Source organism: Phocoena sinus, chromosome 2, assembly GCF_008692025.1.
Source record: "Phocoena sinus isolate mPhoSin1 chromosome 2, mPhoSin1.pri, whole genome shotgun sequence".
Taxonomy (NCBI): domain Eukaryota; kingdom Metazoa; phylum Chordata; class Mammalia; order Artiodactyla; family Phocoenidae; genus Phocoena; species Phocoena sinus.
Genome location: NC_045764.1, coordinates 76,384,364 through 76,400,721, shown reverse-complemented (window position 1 = coordinate 76,400,721; position 16,358 = coordinate 76,384,364). Strand labels below are relative to the sequence as shown.

The 16,358-nt window shown below is 40.0% G+C and overlaps 1 protein-coding gene across 1 annotated transcript in view; it reads left to right on the top strand.

Moving 5' to 3' along the window:
• Positions 1–308: 308 nt before the first annotated feature.
• The window catches only part of LIPC (lipase C, hepatic type), a 177,577-nt gene continuing 161,527 nt past the window's right edge, over positions 309–16,358 (top strand). Inside the window, exon 1 of the mRNA XM_032624809.1 lies at positions 309–560. The gene's annotated coding sequence lies outside the window, so the exon portion shown is untranslated. The remainder of the gene's footprint in view (positions 561–16,358) is intronic.

Sequence of the window (16,358 nt, the reverse complement as noted above, 5' to 3'; positions counted from 1 at the left end):
TACCAAGACCATTTTGGAAAGTTAAAAATGGGCTGTAGTTTAAACCTCAGACTTTCTTAGCTTTCCTCTCTGTCCCTCTTTGGTCCTCGGGAGCAGAAATGAGTTAAGAATTCAGTTTCAATTCCTAGCAGCTGTAACTGATGCAGAGGTTCCAGCTGTGCAGGGGCTGGAGGACGGCTAGAAGGAGAACCACAGGCTGAGAATCAGTCCTCATGTCTGGGTGCCCACCAGATGGCTTTCATTGGATGTAGCACAAGTTACACGATCCAGGAAGTAGAAAACCCACCATTGTTTCGTTTGTTTTCCTTAGTTTCAGTTTTTCCCCCCCTGATGAGAAGAGCCAGGCCAGCTTCAATACCCATTATGGGAGCAAATAACTTATTTGTACAACCTAAACGCTTGCTTAATTAAATGGAAAGCAAGGCAGTGATTTCTGACAGGGCTGAACTTAAGTCAAGTTGTAAAACTCCACAGTGCAGCCAGAAGCAGCGACGGACAGTTGAACTGAAACCTGGGAACACGTCAGGGGCCCTGGACCACTGCTTCTCAGCCATTTTATTGTAAGTTACTCCCATTATCTCAGAGAGAAGTTTGAGACATGGTTAGAGAAAAGGATGGAGCTGATTACCCCCATTTTGAACATAGATCTTTGTTTTAAGATCATGCTTTATATGATATTGCCAAGAAACTTGCTTTGAATGATATTTTCAAATTTCAAAGCAAGGCATGATGTCTATACTAGCAGATAATGACAACTACCTTCTACATGTAATAATTTAATATGCTTTAATATACTTCTATTCCTGAGCGTTCTTGATCTTATTTACTCTTCACAACAACTCTGTGAAGTTGGTACTCTTATTAACATAATTTTACAGATAAGGAAACTGGTAGCCTCCTAACAGAATCATTAAGTAACTAGCAGAAAGTCCACAGAAATTCTGTTGATTGAAAGCACAAGTCTAGAAAATATACATCTAAATACTAACAATGGTTGTCTCTAGGCTCTGAAATTTGGGGTGATTATTGTTATTTTGTGTTATTTTTCTACTCTGAATATATAGTAAGTTCATAATAAAACAATAGTAAATATGAAAATAAATATGAACTTTAGATCATAGTACAAGAAGAAAATAAATACTAATAGAGTGCCCTATCTGTAGTAGTTTCTGTAAACATTCAGATATTTCAGCTGTTGCCACTGTCATCTTCAGTATGGTAAATTCTAGAATACTCTCAATTTCTCTCTCACCCTCTCTCTATATATATATAAAATATATATTATATACAATAAATAAAATATAAATTTAAATATAAATTAATTATAAATTTAAATATAGATTATATAAATTTATTTCTATTTGTTATACATAATTTATAGTATATATAGTATATATACTCTCACTATAGTATATATATAAAACAATATTGTGATAACTGACAATTTGAATATGGACTATGGAATTAGAAAATTGTATAGTATCAAAATGAAATTTTCCAATGTTCTTAACTGTTAAATTTCCTAAGTTTTATAAGAGAAAATGTCTCTCCCAGGAAATATACATTGAAGTATTTAGGTATGTATGTACATCTGCAACTTATTCTCAAGTGGTTCAAAAAAAAATTCATATATGGAGAATGAATTATAAAGCAATCAGAGAACAATAGAAACAAACAAATGGTGAATCTGGCTAAAGGTGAATCTAGTTTTTAATATTTCTGCAAGTTTAAAATTATATACAAACAAAAATTTACGATAAAAACAAACAAATAAATGGCTGACAACTTCTAACAACAGCAACAAAAATTCTCCTAAGCAACAGGGTCAAGTAGAATATTAAGGACATGATAATAATTTCTGAAATATTATAAAATTGAAAATACCACCTATTAAAAATGACGGGGGTATGAACAAATCAAGACTCAGAGGCAAAGATATAGATCTATGTGCTCTTATTTTAGAAATAAGAAATAAGTGAACTAAGCACTTGATTTAAAATCTTATGAAGAATGTCAACATAAGAGAAAACAGAAAGAAAAGAATAAAGATGAATGATAGAAATAAGCTAGAAAATAGAAAATTGGTAGCAATAAGCAATAAATTTAAATGCTCATTCTCTGAAAAGAGTATAAGATAGATTAAAACCCTTGTAAATATAATAAATAAAAGGTATTAATCAACAAACTTAAAAAGGAGACTGGTGATTTAACAACTGATATAAAGGATTTTAAAATATAAATTATTGGGCTTCCCTGGTGGTGCAGTGGTTGAGAGTCTGCCTGCCGATGCAGGGGACACGGGTTCGTGCCCCGGTCCGGGAAGATCCCACATGCTGCGGAGCGGCTGGGCCCGTGAGCCATGGCCGCTGAGCCTGCACGTCCGGAGCCTGTGCTCCGCAACGGGAGAGGCCACAACAATGAGAGGCCCACGTACCGCAAAAAAAAAAAAAAAAAAAAATATATATATATATATATATATAAATTATTGCAATGCACAATTTATTATAATCAATTTGAAATGTTTAGTCAAATGGACAATATATTGGCAAAATTGGCAAAACAAGATACAAAAACATGAAAATAATGATGGAGAAGGAAATTGAGAAAGTTATTAAAGAAATACCTCATCTACCAAAAAAAGTATGACCTAAACAAATACACTGAATAATATTTCTATGAATTCAACAAACAGATTTTCCCATACCACGTAGTCAGTTCCAAATCACAGAGAAACAAGACCTGATACTCAATTCATTCTAAGAGATAATTATCATCCTCATCCACAGATCTGTAAAACATACCACACACATACACACATGCATAAACACATAGGCTTAGGACGGTAAACATGCACAAGTACCAATTCCAATACAACTGGTTTGAAAAAGTTAGAAGCAGACTCAGGCACATAGCAGATTTTCCAAAAATAGTTGTTGGATAAATGAATAAATGAATACATGGGAATACATATAAATGAAGAAACTAATGCAGTCAATTAGCAGCATCTACTAAGGGCATGCAGGGTAGGAATGGCTTGTGCATATCATCTATCTGCTAACTTTTACCAATCACTTCACCATGTCAGACCCAATGAACATAGGCAGAAAAATCATTTTTAACTGAACTTAGAGAATGCAGCTGTAACAAGAGCGCATGGTGACCAATAAAGGTAAATTCTAGGAATGTGAAAGATTATGGCAAATCGCAGAATCCCTTTTTAAAAAGAATTGCTTCTTTTTTTGGTGAGATTTAAAAGAAAAATTGAAGAAATGAAGACACAAAGGATTGGAGGGTGACAGAATACACTATCCCAAAATATGCCACTTTGGCATAAGGATTATTTTAAGTTACAGGCACTTGAAAAACATCAGATGTGAGAAGGGCATTCTTATCTCTCCTTTTCCTCCTAAAACAGGAGATAAAAATTCCCATATGGAAGATGCCTTCCCAGTAACAGAAGAAAAACATTTTCCAATGGGGAATCAAAGCCAAGAGAATTCTTTACCAACAGACCTTGTTAAAATAATTTTTACATTCCTTTAACCTCTCTTCATAATTTAGTTACTTTTCCACAGTTGCCTCTCTTTGTTCAACCCAGTATAAAAGATTGTAAGTTTCACCGTTTCTTTGGGTCTTTTGAGGGCTCCCATGTCATGTAACACTTAGATAAATTTGTATGCTTTTCTCTTGTTAGTCTGTCTTATATCAGTTTAATTCTCAGACCCTGCTAAAAAACCCTAAGAGTATAAAGGTAAAATTTTACCTCCCCTACAGGATGTTCCTGAAGGAAAAGACTGATGAATCTGACTACATGAAAATTTTAAATTCTGTTCAACAAAAGACATTACAAGAAATGTGAAAAGACAATGCAAACAGGGAGAAGATATTTTTCTTACTGGAAAACACTTATGAACTAATAAAAAGGTGGCAAAAGATATGAGCAAGCAGTGGATAGCAGAGGAAATCTGAATGACCAACAGCACATATAAAAATATGTTCAACCTTACCAGTAATCAGAAAGATAAAAATTAAATCAATGAGATACCATTTTACATCCATCAAACTGGTGAGAATGAAATAATCCAGCACTGTCAAGTGCTGGTGATGATGTGGAAAAATTGGAGAAACATTCACATTTTGTTGATGATGTATTCATTGGTATAACCATTTTGAAGAATAAACCATCAACATCTAGCAACACTGAAGAGATACATATCTCACAAGCCAGGAATTTCACTTCTAGGCGTAAACTCTAGAAGTTCACTTGTGGAAGATGGAAGTGTGTTGCAACATTGTTTTTAATAGCAAAAAACAAACACACAAAAAATAAACCACACAAATATCCAACAACAGAATGAAAAAATTGTGATATACTCATACAATGGGGCCATTTATAGCAGTTTTATCAACAGAAGTAATCTCAAAAATATAATGTTGAATGAAAAAACAAATTGCAGATAGATGAGTATAATAATTTATACAAAATATGCTATATATTTATAGCTACATACCTATGTTGCAAACATAAACAAAGATGAAACTCATAGGCACCAACTCAGGATGGAGTTGCCTCTGAGGAGGAGAAAATGAAATTAGGTTAGGGTAGAGGAACAGAGGTATACAGGTATATTTCTTAACAAAAATAGGAAGCATATACAGCAAAATATTAGGATTTGGTGGATCTGTGTAGCAAGGTGATATTCACAAATATTAATTATGCTGTGTACTTGAAATTACTAAAGTGTTTAATAAGCACCTCAATTTTAAAATACATAAAAATATATAAACTACTGTATAAAATACATAAACATCATTAACAGGTAATTCAGAAAGAAAGAAAATATCCAATAAAAATGGAGGTGATGGTAAATTCAACTTTAACTCACTAGTAAAAAAAATTAAAACATACACATACCATTTTGGCTTATCAACTGAGCATGAAATTTCAAAAATGTTAATAGCTAATATTAACAAGGGGGAAGGGTGGGCACACCCATTCACCATTGATGAGGACTTAAGATGATATACATTTACTTAACATAGCAGTATATAAGAAAAGGTAAAAAAAATATGTACATATATTTATAACTTTACCTCAGCAATTCCACTTTAAGAAATTTAAGCAAAGGAAGTGATCAGAAACGGGGACCAAGATTTATGCTTAAGTATGTTTATACCAGCGCTGTTACTAATAGTGATATCTTAGATACATGAGAGTTAATAAAAAACAATAGGGAATGAAGCCAATTATGGCACATCTATAGAATACAATGCACCATAGCTGTTTCAAACAATATTTTAAAAGAATATTTAATGCCACTGAAGTATGTCATTAATATGTTGTTAAGACAGGTTATTAAAGAGTTTGTAAAGTATGTTAGCAGGTATTTTTTGAAAAACAAATATATAAACAGGAAAAATAATTTAGAGATATCTATACAAAAATGTCAACAGTGCTTATCTCTGGATGGTGAAATTATGGATCTTTTTTGCCGTGTTTTTGATTTTATAATAGAGAAAGTTATTAAAAATAAAACATTCACCAAAATAAGCTTTGGTTGATTAAAGATTTAAATATAAAATCTAATTATGGAAGAACTTGCAGAAAATCGAAAAAAAAGGGTTATCACCTGTCTGGGGGAATTTTAACTTTATCAGCTTTGAGGCTATTTAAATGATTGCACTATAAAAATCAGCATTACAAAAGATATTTTTTTAAGAGGGAAAATATTTTTATCAAACATACAAGGAATTAAGATCTATCAAAAATAGCTAATTCAAATTTGTAAGATAAATGTTAAGATTTCCAAAGATAAATAGGTAAAAGACAGAACCATTCCCATAAGGGAAATAGTTAGTAGACAAACAGTGGGTAAATGTTAATACTCACCAGAAATCAAAGCAACGTAAGTGAAAGCAGTCTGAAAATGACGATTTACATATTCTAAAAGAAACAAAACAAAACAAAAAGGGTGAATGCTAATATTCAATGATGGTGAAGTTGCCCAGAAATTGACTCATACATTCATTTATAGCAGTATTGTTCCCACCCTTCAACCAGAAATGTTACTGATACTGACCACAGTTCTTGGCCTTCCGCAATCCATAGAAATTGATTAGAAGCCAGACAAGAAATTTAGGCAAGTCTTTACTGGGGCTCCTGCTATAGCAGGAGGGAGCAAAAACAAGTAATAGGTTCCCTTGCTTGCTCCCTGAGGGGGTGGGGGGCAAGCTGGTTCCTTATATGGGGTGGGGGTGGGGGTAGGGGTGTATCCAGGGGTCGGACTGGAGGGATGGCTTAGATGTTTTGCCCAGGCTCTGGTGGTGTTGAGTGCAGGGGGCATGCGTAGTACCCTGCTTTTGCTCCTGGCTCTTCAGAAGTGGCAGTTGGGTTGTCTGGTCTTTTTGTATCTTTTGTCCAGAATTTGCCCCAACTGCGCATGCACAGAGTTATTTTTAGTCCGTTATAGTTTCTTTGCATTCTGTTGCTCGAGGAGAGGTGTGTCCAGGTGCAAGCACTGCAGCACTTGCAGCAAAGGGTCCCAGGTCCCAGCCTGTCTCATTATCATTAAGAACTTGTTCTTAAGAAATAATTTGGCAAAAGCAGAAAACTGCCTCCTCACTTTCCCAACTTCCAAGTGTTGAAACTCCCAGGGCTCAGCCCTTTGACAGCTTCTCTTTAATATCCACATGCATTGTTTGGAGGATCTCACTTGTGTACAGAGGCCTCGCTCCTCCTGGGTCTCCAGGTAGAAAGCAAAACCAAGCAGCAATTTTCCTGAGGGGGAGGGTGGAGGTTGAAGGCAGTTCAAAGGCTCTGAACTCAGTTTGGGGGCAGTGGGCAGCAAAGACAGGAAGGGCCAGCAAAGAGAGTCAGAGAGACACCTAAAGCAAGCTTCATCGTAATATTAATTCCTTACCACGTTAATAACTAAAATTCCCAGGCTTTATCCACTTGCGAGTAAGGGTGAGGTCCCCAGGAATTCCCTCATTGCAATAGCCCTCAGCTCTCCTGCTTCCCACTAGATCTCAGCTGCCCTTGACCCCTACTTCCTAAGTCTGCAGGTATTATTTTTGTGAGGTAGCCCATTCATATTTTGGTTTCCTTGCTGAAGCCCATGTAGGGGAGCCAAAATTTGCCACCCCAAAAGGTCTCTTTGACACGCAGATTATTTTGAGATGAAAATAATTAAAGCCCAAAAGACTCAGGAAGAAACTGTGACCTTCTCCCTAACTACCTAAAAGAATTTAGACAGAGGGCCTGTTTCCAGAACACAGCTATCACCAGAGATCTCTGCAAAGAATATGGGGTAAGTGTGGTAGGAAAAACACAGCAGGGCCTAGAGATCAGAGTCCACTCTGTGTCCCATTGTTTCTGTGTGGTCCAGCAAATGATTGTTTAACAAACATTTGCTTTTCCATCTTCACGTGAATTGCGTTCCTCTCCTTTTAAGTCCCAAACCACTACCCCCAACATCCTCTTGTGTCTTTAGCTGAAGATGGTATTTAAGGGGAGGGCTTTGGCCATTTTGGCAAGTTACTCAGTTTCCCTGGGTCTCTCCCATGTTATTAAACTTTTGTTTACTTTTTCTCCTGTTAATCTGTCTCCTGTCGATTTAATTCTTAGACCAGTCAGAAGAACATAGAATGGTAGAGGAAAATTTCTTCCTCCCTGACACCTATAAACCACTTAAGGTGGGCACTTTAGCACTCCCTCTATGCCTTCTAGGAGAGCCTTGACCAGCTAGGCGCTAGACCTTTCCCTCTGCTGGTGGCTGGCAGCTGCCTTGGGCCCCTGTGGCGACAAGGGGTGTCCTGCTCTTAGGTCAGGAAGCAGAACTGCTTGGGCCCCCAAGTCTCCTGAAATCTGTGTGTTCCACAAACACACTCACCCACTTGACATCCCAGCCTGGGGTCTCTCCTGCATGTGGGTTCTTTTATTGCTTAAGAATGTTTGGTTATTTACCATTCTTCATTCTCATGGCCTTGTGAGGTTGGAATCACAGGTTTCATTATCCCCATTGTAGAAGCGTCACAACAGTGTAGAACTGGACTCAAACTCAGATCTTCTACTCTACTGTCTCTCTCCATGGCACCAAGTATGGCCAAAAGTAGGTATTGCTACACATATTGACAGCCTATCACTTTCTTTATTGTTTACACATTGCCTGTGAAAAACGGAAATGGGAAGTTACTTTTCTATCAAGAGCTAAAACAAGCAGTTTTGCTCCAGAGATGATATGATAGCAGAAAGAAAGAATGCCCAGAGGCAAGGAGCCCTGTGTAAATCTGACTGTATTCTCCCAGCCCCAAAATCCCAATTACACACCGGTTGACCGCTGAGATCTAATCGTCGCTGTTTCCTGAGGCATCAAAATGATGGTTCTTTCTCCCAGGATTCCACCGCCCGCCCCCGCCCCCGCTCAGCCTGACAGTCAGATTAAGTGATCGGAGTGGAACTGTGGAGTGAAAAACAGCTCTCTCCAGGGTATCACTCCAGTTACCATACATTTAAAGGAAGCCTAGACACAGCAATATTTTTGTTCTCCTTTCCCTGAACTTTGCCTAGAGATAAAAGGTCCCTCCCCATCCTGGTTCACTCAGAGCAAAGCACTTACTCAAGTGCCTTCCTCCCTCCAAAACTCAGGCTGCTAAGGAAAGGGGAGGGTGCCTGTGGGCCTCACCTGAATAATCTGGCACTTTCTCAAGGTGGGAGAACTGAAATTGGGGCTGATGGCACTGGGCCTTTCCAGCTGGGCCCCAACAAGCGTTCTCCTGCCAGGTGTCATTTGAGCCAGGAGAACGAGACCGACTTTGGTTCAGAAGCAAAGGAAAGCTTTATCTTTCCGTCACAAAACGGAGAGGTGAGCATTCGCTCTGTAGAGTCAGCCCTCTCCCGGACAGGCCGTGGAGTGGACTGCTTTCTAGGGATCTCCTCAGCAGGGACGGGATGAAGCTACCCAGGGGCGGGCACTGGGCGCGCTGCTCACGTTCCCGGCGCAGCGTCTCTGCACACGGCCCGCCCCCACCGCCATCTTGAATTGCAGTGGCGCGTGCAGCGCTTCTGCGCACGCTCCGGAACTGAGGTGCCGGGCATAGCCGTTTCACAGCAAGAATTGTGGTCTGAAGGGCCTGGTACAAAGCCTGTGCGCGCGACCACCTCTGAGCAAGTGCAACTAGACCAAGCATAAAGGAAAAGGAAAAAAAAAAAAAGGTTAGACTTTATCACCCAGATTCTATTTCTATTTCCCGGGAATTGTTAATGGGCTTCGCTGGTGACAATGGGGTCAAATCCACACAGGAATCCTGACCCAGAGACCTCCAGGAATTCCTCCTCGCGTTTGAAAATATTCACCCCCTCCACCCGACCCAAAGGAAAAAAACTTCCCAAAGGCAGGTTTGCACTACCTGCCGTGGGCAGAGCTTTGCGGTCAGTTCTTTCCTGTGCCTGCTGCAGACTCTCTGGCCCTTGGTTGTGACCCCTGGGGTCTAAGGAGTCAGACGGGGATACACTCACCAGTGACTTCCCAGTCCTGACTCCCGAGAGTGACCTCTCCAGGCGGCGAGTCCTGTCCCTAGCACCCCTGGAAGGACCCCTCTCTGGGCCTTTCCCACTCTAGAGCCTGCTTTCTCTGGCCATTAACCTGAGAAAAGGAGCCACATTTTTCAATTTAAATTCAGGGTTAGCTGTTCTAAAACTGATGATGGGAAGTATTCAGAAAACAAATATGTTTTGGAGAGTGCTTTATTTTTGTAATACAAAGGAATGCATAACAACTTAGGGAGTCAATTTCAAAATCAAGACCAGGAAGCATAGACCCTATCTATATTATTTTTTCAAAAACACTATAAATCTATTCTTTATTATAGTCAGTTAAATGGGTAGAAAAAGAGAAGGGAGGGAACATGTATGTGTAGGAGAAATAAAAAGCATGATGAAAGACTGTAATCAGTAAAAATAAGGATAGCAGGCACTGTGCTAAGCACCCTTCACGGATTATTCTCATTCTTCCCCCAAATCCTATGAAGTTAATAATAGTACTGTCCCTCTTTTAGAGTAGGGAAACTGAGGCCCAAAGATTTTAAATAATTTGCTTGCTAATGGGTCTAAAAACAGAGAAGCCAGCAAGGAAATACAAATTCTCTGCTATCATAAAGCCTCCACTCAAGAGACAAATATCAAGAGACAGTCTTTTCCTCCAAAAGAAACAGTTATATGTAACCTGTTATCTTAAAATTCTACAGCTAAATAATTCCTTTATCATTTCTTAACAATAGGAATGACAAGGGAGATTTTGTGCTTCAACAGAAAACTATGCACTGCCCACACCCAGCACAGCCTTCCTAGGTTATCTGATTCTAGAGGCATTTTACAACTGTGTACATTGTAGATAACTAACACAAGTGCAAAATGCAGGTTCTGTGCTGTCCTGTAGAAGTTTGGTTGACTTCCCCGGAAGCTAAATGTGCTTCCACTTGCCCATTCATTTCAACATCCCTTTATCCATATAAATTTGTGGAGGTTTTATCTTCTCCTTTGAACTAGTTTTAACACCCTGAACAGCTTCCTCATTAATGAGTTAAATACTTACCATATGTTAGTTTTATATCTGAATGAGAGTCATGATTTTACCTTTTTTTAAAAAAAATTATGTCTTAACAGAATTATCAAAGCATGTCAGAGTATCTCGTTGTTGCATTCTGGAGGACCCTTAGGCATGACCTAACCCAAATGGTTTCAAGAGTAACTGGATGACTATTGATGGTATATAAATTAGGTCTTTTGTAGCAGTCTCACCCTGACAATTTCCTATCAAGCACACTGTCCTGTCCATGCCAAAGCTTCCTGGGCAAAGGTTCCAGTCCCCTCATCTTGGCTGGTCTTTTTTATTGCTGATTGGGGAAAATTAATCTTTGTATAAATTATATAATTCAACCATAATATCTCCATTACATCTGTCTTCTGCTATGTTTCATGGGCTGTTTCAAGCTATCTCCATTAAATAGCTGAGAAACGGCTTGAGAACATTTGTTTTTAAAATAATAATAATAGGGGCTTCCCTGTTGGCACAGTGGTTAAGAATCTGCCTGCCAATGCAGGGGACACAGGGGTTCGATCCCTGGTCCGGGAAAATCCCACATGCCACGGAGCAACTAATCCCGTGTGCCACAACTACTGAGCCTGTGCTCTAGAGCCTGTGCTCCGCAACAAGAGAAGCCACTGCAATGAGAAGCCCGCACACCGCAACAAACAGTAGCCCCGCTTGCCACAACTAGAGAAAGCCTGCATGCAGCAATGAAGACCCGATGCAGCCAAAAATAAATAAATAAATTTATTAAATAAATAAAAATTAAAAAAATAAAATAACAATAATAAACACACACTCTATGTCTTTATCTGCAGTGCAAGAGCACAATTCCATTTTTTTTTTTTTTTTTTTTTTTTTTGGGGTATGCAGGCCTCTCACTGTTGTGGCCTCTCTAGTTGCGGAGCACAGGCTCCGGACGCGCAGGCTCAGCGGCCATGGCTCACGGGCCCAGCCGCTCCGCGGCATATGGGATCTTCCTGGACCGGGGCACGAACCCGTGTCCCCTGCATCAGCAGGTGGACTCTCAACCACTGCGCCACCACGGAAGCCCACAAAATCATTTTTTAAAATCTTAGATACATGAAGAGCTCATAGCCAATTCCTACAACCTTGGAAAAACTACCTTTTGTTGTGTGTGCTTTGGAGTAAGACAAACATAATTTCAGATTTCATTCCACCACTTACTAGAGTGTGGATTTGGGCAACTCGGTAACCTCCCTAAGCCTCAGTTTTCCTCTCTGTATAAAGGGATTAATCATACATGCATCATTATAGGGTTGTTCCTGAGGTTTCAGTGAGATCTCACAGAGTCTGGTATCTTTGGGAGTTGGCACCTGAACTGTTAACCCCTGACTTCTAGGCCTGCGTAGGAACTGATGACTAATCATGACAGTAAGATACCCTGTGGAAAAGTGATGAGTCACTGGCAGCACTTGAAGCATATCTCTGGGAACTGTTCCTGATTTCTTGTAGCCAAGGACTTCATTTGCTGAGCTCAGAAAGCTTTTGTGAAATGACTGTGTGACATGGAGCAAACACCAGCTGCTGTAGAGAGTCTTTGGCCACTTCGATCTAAGTGGTGCCCCAGTCCTGCCTGATGCTGGGAATAAGGACAGTGCCTCTGGCTATCCCATTGTCAGAAGCACTGGGACCCAGAGAAAGAGAGCTGCCATGCTAATGGCTCACCTTCCCAAACTGTGCCCTTAGTTTACTGCAATCAGCCAATTCAGTTCATAGCTCGGTTGGTCTCCCTTAGGAGCCCAGCATGAGCACCCCTCATCAAGCCCAACCAACACCCGAAGCAGCTGTAGGATGCTGGCACAGAGTCTACTATGCCCACCCTCTCCCACAGAGGAGAAAACCCTTGTCAAACTTGAAGGAGCCAGCAATGGTCTGTGTCTGTCTAGCTGTTCAAAACCAACTTAAATCTTTACTTCTTTTTGCTTCCAAGCATAATGCAAACAGAGGAAAAAGGTTTTCCATTCTACTGGAACTACTAAACTCATAAAATGCATTATTGGTTCCAGAGTATCCAGTCACAAAAAAGATAGCTGTGGTTTTGTTTGTTTGTTCTTTCATTGTTCCACAAACCGGCAGCTGTAATTCTGATGGGGAGAATAAAAGGGCCAGCACAGATCAGGAAACATAAAAATAAGTGTAAAATGAGTTCTCATCTCTTTGCTCCCTAGCTCTTCACTTTAGACTCTGGGAATGAGAGAGTATCAGAGTTTACAGGGACCCAGAAGTCCTTAGATCCAATCTACATAGATTAGACATATGGCCTCAGACAAGGAATCTCAGAGTCTCAGTTTTCTCACTTGTAAAATGGAGGAACTAATTTTTGTCTCATCTGTTACAAAAATCAAATGAGCTCTGATTGTGCCAAGCACATTCCATGTAATAACATTTCATCCTCACACTTCCATTTTACAGATGAGAAAACTGAGGCAAAGAGCAGTTACATTATTTACACAAGGTCACACAACTAGTCAGAGGCAGACCCCATGCAGAGGTTAATCTGAAAAGGTTAATCAATTCAGGCATGATGATCTTGGATGAATAAATACCTGCTTGAAATGCTTGAAACATTCTTTCAAATAATCTAAGACATCATCTGCAATCTTGTGTTCACCTTTCATTTGTTTACTTGTCTTAAAAAACAGATAAGGAAACAGATAAGGAAAAGGTTAGACTCCAGGCCAACCCCTTTTCAAATAAGGACATGTTCCAAGCCAGCTCAAAGAAGTGTCCCTACCTGTTTTTGTTGCCAAAAACGCGGCCTCTGTGCACCAGTGCTGAATCGAATCTCGGAGACAGAGTTTTGGGTAAAGTAGAAAAGAATAGCTTTATTGCTTTGGCAAGCAAAGCTGGACACAGCAGGCTCCTGCCCTTGAAAACTGTGTGTCCCCAACCTGGGAGGTTTTGGTGAGGAGTTTTATAGCAATAGTTCAAGTGCCAGGTTGCTGATAAATTAGCGTGTGTGAGGGGCCTGCACTCCTTTAATCTGGTCTCAGATAATCTCTTGATGAACTTCTCTGGTTCCTTTAATCTGGCCTCTCAGGTGGTCTTCTCTGGAATGAAGAATGCTACATCTTCCATTGAGTGGGGGGAGGGGGGTTAGTTCTATAAAGAGCTTAAAGATATTGTTATGTGTATCCCTTGAGGTGGAACCATGACCTGGCCCCAAGGCTGCACTATTGTTCCTTCACTGCTCCTCCCTTGTCTCTGCATTCCCTCCCTTCCCTGATTAGCAACTGTTCGAACCTGCCCTTTGCAACTCAGGGAAGGTCATGGAGGCTGGAGTCTGTTCCCTACAAACAAGGAATGGGGGACACAGAAAGGCTTTCATGTCCAGGAGCCCCACAGGGTCCTGCTCAGTTTCATTCCCACGTAGTACAAGAATGTCCACACAGATCGATCTGTGCCCCATAAAAGCTTGGTCATTTTCCTGGTGGCAGCCTGGCCCCAAGCAGGTGTAGGAGAGGGTAGTCATTTTCCAATGTCGTGATCCTACAAACTTTATACATTTCATTTTGGAAGTGGAATAAGAATGAAGAAAGCAAGCTCAGTGCAGGCCTGAGGAAAGCCAGGGATTGAGGGCATATGGTTTAGAAAACTGACCCTGGATTCAGGTGGCCTTGATTTCCTCTCCCTCAGCCTTTTACTGATAAAATATGGTTTTGTTCTAGTTCTTAATCTCTTGAATCTCAACTGTAAAATGAGGGAAATAATAGTACCAATCCAAAACGTACTGTTTCAATTATTCTTTCCTCGGAATTCTGCCAAAAGGCTACAATTCTCAGGTATCCCCAGCATCTGATGATGAAAGCAAGAAAATCTGATTTTGAATATAAAGCCCTGTGTCTCCCATCATGAGAGATTTTCACCTTCATCCCACGCCTTCTCCCTCCTCTTGCTCTCTTTATCTATGTAAAATATTTTTTCTTCTGATTAACTTTCTTAACGCCATTACACTAAAAGGAAAGGTTACGTTCAGGTCATTAAAATCCAGCCTCTTGAAATCTCTATTTCTTCAAGAAGCTCTTCAAATTAAAAGGAAGCAAGTACAGGGCAATTTTTAAGGATCTAACTATAAGACCATTATTATTTTAGATTGAGGATTGCAGACAAGAGAAAGCACTGGGCCCTACCACTATGCACAATGCTGATAACTTGCTGGAGGCTTCAGGCTCCATGGGATCAGGCCATGGGAAATGAAGTGTCCTCCATCAACTGCTGGGCTTTCTGGGGTGTGGAAATGACTAAAGATCCCACTAATGGATCTACTGATTCCAGTGTATTGATGGGGTCAACTACATTATAATCAGGTCCCAAAGGCCTGGGGGCCATTGCATCCCTCTACGGCAGAGCCTTCACACATTTTTAATGAAGCACTTTTGTCAGTTTGAAAAAAATTTTGAGTGCCCCTCCAAAATACATGGATATTTATCTGTTTATAAAGTATATAGCACTAATACATTACATAGTACTGTGTACAAGTGATACAGTATAAATATAAGCAATATATATACACAAAATTTTCAAAGGTGATATCTTAGTTGGTTTGGGAGGCTATAATAGAATACCATAGACTGGGTGGCTTATAAACAACAGAAATTTATTTCTCACAGTTCTGGAGGCTGGGAAGTCCAAGATCAAGGCACCAGCAGATTTGGTGTCTGATGAAGGCCTTACAGATGGCCGTATTCTCATTGTAACGTCACATGGAGGAAGGGGCAAGGGAACTGTCCGGGGTTCATTTCATATGGACACTGATCCCATTCATGAGGCCTCTGCCATCATGATCTCATCACCTACCAAATGCCCTATCCATTTACCATCACCCTGGGGGCTAGGTTTCATATACTAATTTGTGGGGGACACAAACATTCAGCCTAGAGCAGGTGATACAAGAAAAATCAGAAAGATCTATTATTTTCTTCTTGTGCCCCAACAGATGTCTCAAGCCCCACCCTGAGGAAATGGTTCTCAAACTTTGGGTGACCAAGAATAATCTGAAGAGTTTGCTTAAAATTAAGGTTGTCCAGGCTCCAGCTCTGGAAGTTCTCATTCACTTGTTCATGGGAAGAGCCTATAATTCTTTTCCTGAGCTCTCAGGCTGACTCTGATTCCAACCCTCAATCAGATTTTGGAACCACTGATCCAGACCCTTCTGTTTTCCTCCCCTTTTAATTTTCCACTAAATTTTAATCCTGTGATCGTGCTGTTATCTACCTCCTGGACCCCCTACATGAACTAAAAACAATAAAAATGGTAAGAATAGCTGCCATTTATTATTTCCTGCTTGGCAGGATTGCTAAGGGCTTACCTCTTTACATTATCTCCTTTAATCTGATCAGGTAGATATACTTAGTCCCCCTACACAGATGGAAAAATCTAAAGCTCAGAACACTAATGTCTTGCCCTAGGTCACCCAGTCAGGAAGTGATAAGCCAGGGACCTTAACTTAGATCTGTCTGATTCCAAAGCCTGGACTCTTGACCACTAAGCATACTGCCTCAAAATAAGTCACTGTAATTTACTGAACCTCTACTATGAACCAGGCACTTGGCTGGGCACTTCACATATAAATCCGTAATACTAATGACATACCTGTGTTTGTAGAAGTGTGAATCTCAGTCCGCAAATTCTGATGTGGAAGAAATACCTTTATTTTCTGTAACCCACCTGAGTTATGACTCCAAACTCCTATTATTTAGGCCCTCCTAGATTCTTTCTTCCCCTGCCCCACCCACAGTTCTGGATCTG